This window comes from Alosa sapidissima, chromosome 21 (assembly GCF_018492685.1).
Source record: "Alosa sapidissima isolate fAloSap1 chromosome 21, fAloSap1.pri, whole genome shotgun sequence".
Lineage (NCBI taxonomy): Eukaryota > Metazoa > Chordata > Actinopteri > Clupeiformes > Clupeidae > Alosa > Alosa sapidissima.
This window is the reverse complement of record NC_055977.1, coordinates 5,475,722-5,484,417: the sequence shown is the minus strand read 5'-3', so window position 1 is coordinate 5,484,417 and position 8,696 is coordinate 5,475,722.

Genomic DNA, 8,696 nt, shown 5'->3' with positions numbered 1-8,696 from the left:
GAGGGGAGAGGGCAAGGGTGGGGATGGTTATGGTTGTGGGTAGGGGAGGTCGTAGGCTTGTGAGAAGAGGCATGTTTTTAAACGGGATTTGAATGTGGAAAGTGAGAGGGAGTCACGGACAGATTGGGGGAGTGAGTTCCAGAGTCGGGGTGCTGCTGAGGAGAAGGCTCTGTCGCCGGAGGTTTTGAGTTTTGAGTGGTTTGGTGATCAGAGTGAGTGTGGAGGAGGATCGGAGGGCTCAGGAGGGTCGATTGGGGGTGAGGAGATCGGATAGGTAGGACGGGGCCAGGTGATGGAGGGCTTTAAAAGTCAGGAGGAGTATTTTGAAGGTGATGCGTTGTTTGATGTGGAGCCAGTGGAGAGCGAAGAGGACAGGAGTGATGTGTTCACGGGACCGGGTGTGGGTGAGGAGGCGAGCAGCAGAGTTTTGAACCATTTGGACTCTATGGAGGGAGTGTGAAGTGATGCTAGACAGGATGGAGTTGCAATAGTCCAGACGTGAGGAGATAAATTCATGGATGAGGGATTCGGCAGCAGAGGGGGAGAGGCAGATGTAAATCTGGGTGTCATCTGCATAACAGTGGCAAAGTCAAGGTTGAGTTTGCGGATGATGTGACCAAGTGGAAAAGGTAGCAGATGAAGAGCAGGGGACCAAGGACTGAACCCTGGGGGACCCCCTGCGGAACAGGAAGAGTGGCCAGAGAGGGAGACAAACTGTTGCCTCAACACCCAGCTGGCGCAGCCTTGCCAGGAGGATGGTGTGGTTGACCGTGTCGAAGGCTGCGCTGAGGTCGAGTAGTAGCAGGATGTTGAGGGCACCGGAGTCTGCAGAGATGAGGAGGTCGTTGATGACTCTGATGAGGGCAGTTTCGGTGCTGTGGAGTGGGCGGAAACCAGACTGGAGGGGTTCATAGAGGTTGTCTGGTCGCGGGGGAGGCATTGCCACCCTCCATAGAAAATCTCTGTCCGTCACTGAACTCAATCTCAACCTCCCATCTATCTCATCCTTGGAATGCCTTCTCCCTCCCCAACTCTATCACATCTGTTCTAATCTATCGTCCCCCGAAGCCACATTCTTCTTTTCTCTCTGATCTGGCTGAACTCCTCATTGTTGCATCCTCTCTCTTTCTTCCTGCCTTCTACTCACTGGTGACTTTAACATCCATATTGACAAGCCCAACGCCCCACTGACATCTACTCACTGGTGACTTTAACATTGACCAGCCCAACGCCCCACTGACATCTACTCACTGGTGACTTTAACATCCATATTGACCAGCCCAACGCCCCACTGACATCTGACTTCCTCTCCCTTCTTGACTGCTTCCATCTGACACAACACATTGACTTCCCCACCCATACCAAAGGCCTTATCCTTGACTTAGTCTGCTCCTCCTCCCTACCCATATCCAACCCCCATCCTCTCCCCTTCCCACTCTCTGACCATCTCTGCATCACCTTCTCTGTCCCACTTCCCTCACCCCATAATCCCAACAAACGCACCATCACCTACCGCAACATCAAATCACTAGACCCACTCTCACTAATGAACGGCGGTATATTGGACAAAATCGACCAGATTTCCATTTATATACCTATGCTGATAATTTCACTAACTTTAGTAAAACTATCACAACTAACCAATGAACCATTCTTTCTTGAAGCTGAGACAATACTACCATGCCCCACAATAGCGCCAACAGCTAGACTACATTCTTCAAGAGATATCCCAATTTACAGGAATTTTAATGGCATGGCGCCGACTTGATTTATCAAACGCCATGCTCTCCATTGTTTGCTACACTAACCAGCCACAAAACTGCTGGTTGCGGACCTGATAATTACTTAACTAACTAAAGACAACTAAACTAACTAACTAAAGACAAAACAATCACATAAATTAGAGAGAAATAGAAGAAGAAAAATACAAAAGAGAATCACTCAGAGAATCACTCGGACAAAGGTCCGCACACACTCACACTCACACTCACACTTACACTCACAAACACTCCGCCCACTCAGAGAGAAAAGGGAGAGAAAGAGAGAGAGAGAAAATGGAGAGAATGACAGAGTGAGGGAGAGAATGAAAGAGAGCAAGGGAGAGAGAGAAGGAGAGAGAGCTGAAGGGAAAAAGGGCTGCAAAACATGTAAAATAATGACCACAAGCAAACAGAAGAGAGTGAAAAGCAGGGCACGACCTTCACCTCAAAAATACAGAAAAAAAACCCACTCAGAAACAAATACACACGCAGATACACCAACACACACCTGTAACAGGCTATTAGTAAGCACACACACAAACACACACACACAGTGTGTAAAATGCAAGTGTTGGCTCATGAGGTGCTTGGCTCATGAGGTGATTCCTCCTGCAGACTGGCTGCTTGAGTTCACTGTCTATCTTTTAATCATTCTCTCCATTTTTGCACATAGAATGCACACACACACAACACAAATATATTGTCAGTTTTGGCCAAATTCATTCGTTCATTCATAACACAGTAAGGTAATGTGTGTGTGTGTGTGTGTGTGTGTGTGTGTGTGTGTGTGTGTGTGTGTGTGTGTGTGTGTGTGTGTGTGTGTGTGTGTGTGTGCGCGTGCGTACGTGTGTGACATGTGAGCACATAAATAGGACTTCCATAGCCTTAGGCTCCATACACATCTGAGTGATCTATTGCTTTCAGGACCCCACCCCTCCTCAAACACACACACACACACACACACACACACACACACACCATCCTTAGCCCACCCTTGACTGCTTTTCAATGTGACTTTGATGCCCATCGCTCTGAACGGGTTGGCGCCACTATTAAGCATGGTAGCCACCATTGGAACTGGCACTAGCTGGGCGGGCTACCCAGCAGGCAACAGACGTGGGGTGGCACAGCGTGAGTGCGGTGGGGTGGGATGGGGGGATGAAGGGGCAAAGAGGAGGAGGAGATGGAAGAGGAGGAGGAGCAAGAGGAGTAGGGGAGAGTGTTTGGCATAAAATCCTTGTTGACGAAATCCTCTTTATTTACAATGCAGGCCTCACTCCTGGCACTTATTAGATATTCTGATTAAAAACTCACCACACACAGGCAACACTGACAGCTTCCAGGCTAGGGATTTTTGTTTTTGTTTGGTTTTTGTTTTCATCCTAGAAATTGTCTTATACGAGCCTGGTTTGGCAGCACAAACTGCAAACTACTCCATGTTTCATTAACAACACTCTTACTTTTAAGTTGCAGGTGAATGTGATGCATAACATAGCCAAGTGAATAAGACACAATTAAATCATTAACACCACTGAGTGGTATTATAAGATAGATTTATTTAGATTTAGATTTATTACAAATTTAGATGTACTTGAAGTCATTAATGTTCCATTATGTTCCATAATGTTCCTTGCTCAGTGGAGCTTAGAAAAATACAGTTTAAAGCTCTGTAATTGAGAAATACAGCTGTAGCTTTTTAAAGATCTGCCAAGATTACAGACAATACGCTTTCGGACATGACATCACTCTATCTATACAGTTTGTATAAGGGAGAGAGAAAGAGATAGAGAGAGAGAGAGAGAGATTTAGCAAGATAAATATCATTAACTGTCATTGTACTTGATACCATTGTCAGTATATGTATTTATGCATTTTTATTATTGTTTGTTATTTTATTGTTTTTTTATTTATATGATTATCGTTCTTTACATTATCTAGTGTATTGCTCCTTTATACCATGTGCTCATGGTACTTGCATTGTGCATTCTTGCTTCATTGTTGCTTCACTTCCCACTCAGAGAGAGAGGCAGAGAGAGAGAGAGAGATAGAGAGAGAGAGCATGCTGTTTCCTTAGCAGATGAAAGCCCTACCTGTCTACCTCTCTCTCTCTTTCTCTCTCTCTCTCTCTGCCTTTCTCTCTTTCAGTGAGTGGGAAGTGTTTATATAAGAATGAACTGAGAGAGCATGTGGTCTCCTCAGCAGATGAAAGCTCTACCTGTCTCTGGTGGTGGTGTTAGAGATGAGCTTTCTCTCTCTCTCTCTCTCTCTCTCTCTCTCTCTCTCTTCTCTCTCTTTCTCTCTCACTGTGCAAAGTGTTTTTCTTAGCTCTCAGCTCATTTCCAATCATCCCTCCTGGCCATTGGAGTCCAGGAAGTGACATCAGGTCAAGGTCGAGATCACAGGATTGCGGAATCTTAGAGAGAGGAGATAGGGGCGGGGGGCGTTGGAGACAGAGAGAGGTGATGAGACACACACACACACACACACACACACACACACACACACACACACACAGACACACACACACACATACACACACAGACAGACAGAGAGAGGTGATGAGACACACACCAAGAAGTCGAGAGGGATGCGGGAAGATAAGAGAGAGAGAGGGAGAGAGAGAAGATGAGGGAGAGAGAGAAGATGAGGGAGAGAGGGATAGAGAGAGAAGATGAGGGAGAGAGAGAAGATGAGGGAGAGAGGGATAGAGAGAGAAGATGAGGGAGAGAGAGAAGATGAGGAAGAGAGAGGGATAGAGAGAGGGAGAGAGAGAAGATGAGGGAGAGAGGGATAGAGAGAGAAGATGAGGGAGAGAGAGGGATAGAGAGAGGGAGAGAGAGAAGATGAGGGAGAGAGAGGGATAGGGAGAGAAGATGAGGGAGAGAGGAATAGAGAGAGGGAGAGAGAGAAGATGAGGGAGAAAGAGGGATAGAGAGAGGGAGAGAGAAGATGAGGGAGAGAGAGGGATAGAGAGAGAAGATGAGGGAGAGAGAGAAGATGAGGGAGAGAGAGAATATGAGGGAGAGAGAGGGATAGAGAGAAGATGAGGGAGAAACAGAAGATGAGGGAGAGAGAGATGAGGGAGAGAGAGGGATAGAGAGAGGGAGAGGGAGAAAGAGGGATAGAGAGAGGGAGAGAGAGAAGATGAGGGGGAAAGAGGGATAGAGAGAGGGAGAGAGAGAAGATGAGGAAGAAAGAGGGATAGAGAGAGGGAGAATGTGAAGATGAGGGAGAGAGAGGGATAGAGAGAGGGAGAGAGAGAAGATGAGGGAGAAAGAGGGATAGAGAGAGGGAGAGAGAGAAGATGAGGGAGAGAGAGAGAGGGATAGAGAGAGGGAGAGAGAGAAGATGAGGGAGAGAGAGAAGATGAGGGAGAAAGAGGGATAGAGAGAGGGATAGAGAGAGGGAGAGAGAGGAAAGAGCTTCCAGTGCTTCTGAACATTGTGTGCTGTGCCATATACACATCACACCAGGGACACACTCTCTAGTTTTTTCACACATACACGCACACACTCACACACATCACAAGGATACAAGGATACAAGGATACAAGGAAGTTTATTGTCACATGCATATAGTTACTGGAAGTAAGAAATGCAGTGAAATTATGTCTGGTGTCAGCCTATTTGTGCATTAATGGGGGGGGGGGGGTGGCGGGGGGGGGGGCAAAGAGTGCAGTAGAAGAGGGGTTTAGTAGATTAAGTGGCAAGGGCTGCATAAAAAACAGACACACACACACACACACACACACTCATCACATCATACATATACATCGCACACGCAGGCACGCGCACACACACATCACATCATACATATATTTCGCATGCACACACACACACACACACACACACACACACACACACACATACAGTACACACACACACACACACACACACACACTCATAGACACCACTCCAGGGATGGAGTTGCTTTGAAGATTAAATACATTTTTGTAGACAGACAGAAAAATGTTGATTTCACCAGCCATTGTGGGGATTCAAAATGGATTTTGTTCTTTATATTACAATCACATGAGGCCGTTTGCTGCCCGTTTTATACGTCTCACAACTCTCCATCAGTCGTTTGACATCACTGAGTCATACCATTTAGAGTATATTTTGAAATATAGATATTTCTTTCATGTAACACGGCATTCGATTTTTTCAGGCAACATTTGAATTATCTACCCAATGCAACAAATGCACCACAGAGAGAGAGAGAGAGAGACAGAGAGAGAGAGAGAGAGAGAGAGAGGAGGGAGTCAGGGAGTTTCACTCCACTCATGAGTTGTACCACTCGACAGTTTCAGCTCCTCTGGTGTTACACATACACACACACACACACACACACACACACACACACACAGCTCCTCTGGTGATATTTCATCCCTGTGTGATGCCGTAAATCGGATTTCCACGCATGCAAATGTGCCGGCGATTTGATTTGGAGCGATTAATTAACGGGCGTTTCGCAGCCGTGTCTGTCTGTCTGTGGGCATCCCAGCAGCTGTGGCAGAGCCAGCGACTGAGCGACTCTTAATTGTTGCCGTGGTGATTGTGAAAGACGCCGTTCCCCCTGACTGCTTCCATCACTGGGCCTGGCGTCTCTTTCTGATCAGTTCTGTTCCAGAACCCATCAATCATCTGTAGACTACACACACACACACACACACACACACACACACATACACACACACACACACACACACACACAAACACACACACAAACACACAAACACACACACATACACGCATGCATACACACATGGACATGTGTCACAGTCAGGAGGGGTTTATTGTCATGAATGTTGGGTTTTGGGGGTTTTCCATGCATAAATGTCTGATGCTGGTTGAAAATGCTCATTTGTGCACAATGAACAACTCCCTGTGATAGACGTTTTCCTGCTTTCTCATGTGGAACACTGTGATTGGTGGATGGACTAATTGGACTGGGGTGTGTGAGGGGTTGTGATTGGGTAAATCATTATAGGGAAAGGGGAGGTTGTAGAGACAACGGGGGGGAACCCAGGGCTGGCCTGATGACGCGACCCCGAAGCAACAGCTGATGCGAGGTGGACTGCTGGATGACTGACCGCTGACGGGTTGATTAAGAGGACGCAAACTACCGATCCATGAAGGAAAGTAACCTTTGCTTATCTGTTGTCTTGCTGTGTGAGTGGGCCATCGGTCATCTGTCTAAGTTTTAAGAACTGTCCTTTTCCCGAGGGGTGCTGACTTCCTGGAGCTGTGCAGCCTGACTGAAGAGAGGAGACAGCTGATATGCACGATCGTACGTCTGCTGAAGGAAAGTAAAACAATCATCATTCTGTCTTAGTGTGGATGGGCCAGCTCAAGGGTTACGAAGTATTAACACATCGTTCTCTCCCCGAGGGCGATTGCTGTGTGGGAGATCGCGCCTGCCGACAAGAAAGTCTTCTGCGCGTTTTGGACAGCAGTCTGAGCGTGCCCTGACGTCACTGGCTGCAGGGAGGCGGACTCCACGGAGACAGTGCTGCTACACCACCCAGTGCATTGTGGGATTTGTTGTTTTCTTGGTCGGCGAGGAGGGTGCCGCCGACCAATGTTATTTCTCTGATCGGGGGCCAGCAACACGCGACAGCGGAGGGGGCATGGACTGTGTCATGGTGAGCCCTCCCTCTATATAACTGCTTGGGCCTATTGCACAATTGTCTACCTGTGTGGCAATGAAGAAACAAACTGGACTGAAGTGATTTATTGTGTGCTTATTCCTATGTGGCTTTATTGGTGTTAAACTTGTTGCTATGCAATTCTGAATGGTACATACTGGAGTGCTGTGAATAATATTGTGTTTCTACTAGTCTCTAGCCTGTGTGTGTTGGTAATGCCATTCCCTTTGCTGTGATTGGGTGTGTGGGCTATTTTATCTTAAGAGAGTCCTGTGATGTTTTTCTTGTTGCTCAGAGTTAGGCTTCTAGTGGCTTCAACTGGTATTGCAGGCACTGTGTGGGTGATATCCTGGACCTTAAACGAGGGTGGGCTCGGGCCTGACACTGTGTACACTTACCATCTTCTGCCTGCTCTGCATGTAGGCTTGCTGCTGCTCCCTTGTAATAAATCCTGTAAATTTATTTAGTGTGGTGTTTGTGTCTCAGAGAGGTTTGAATCTGCATTGTTAAGAGTGGCACGACACATGCACATGCACACATACATGCACACATTACATTACATTACATTACATTTTTACATTTACATTACATTACATTTGGCTGACACTTTTTTAGCCAAAGCGACTAACAACATGGTAAACAGTTTAAGTTTTAGAGCAATTCTCAACAATTTTAGGACAGTTTAAAAACATTAGAGTACAGTAAGAATAAGTGCATCAGTGAGTGCTGTTTTTAACATTTACTTGTCAGTTTAAGACGGCTGGTGAGTGCTAGGATCAGTAAGACTTGTTGTAAGTGTTGCTATGAGAGGAGATGTTCTCTAAAGAGCTGGGTCTTCAGGAGTTTTTTGAAAATGGAGAAGGATGTCCCTGCCCTTGTAGGAACTGGCAGTGTGTTCCACCAACGAGGAACAACAGATGAGAAAAGTTTGGATTGGCTTGAGTGTACCAGTGGTAGAGCTAGACGTCGTTCGTCTGAGGAGCGCAGCGGTCTGGAGGTAGCGTATGTCTGTATGAGGGCATTCAAGTAGGTGGGAGCAGAACCGGAGACTACTTTGTAGGTAAGCGTTAGAGCCTTGAATTTAATGCAGGCCGCCATAGGTAGCCAGTGTAGCTGGATGAGCAGTGGGGTAACATGTGCCCTTTTGGGTTGGTTGTAGACCAGGCGCGCCGCCGCGTTCTGGATCATCTGAAGTGGTTTCACTGCGCAGGCTGGGAGACCTGTCAGGAGGGCATTGCAGTAGTCGAGTCGTGAGATGACTATTGCCTGAACCAGAAGTTGGGAAGCAT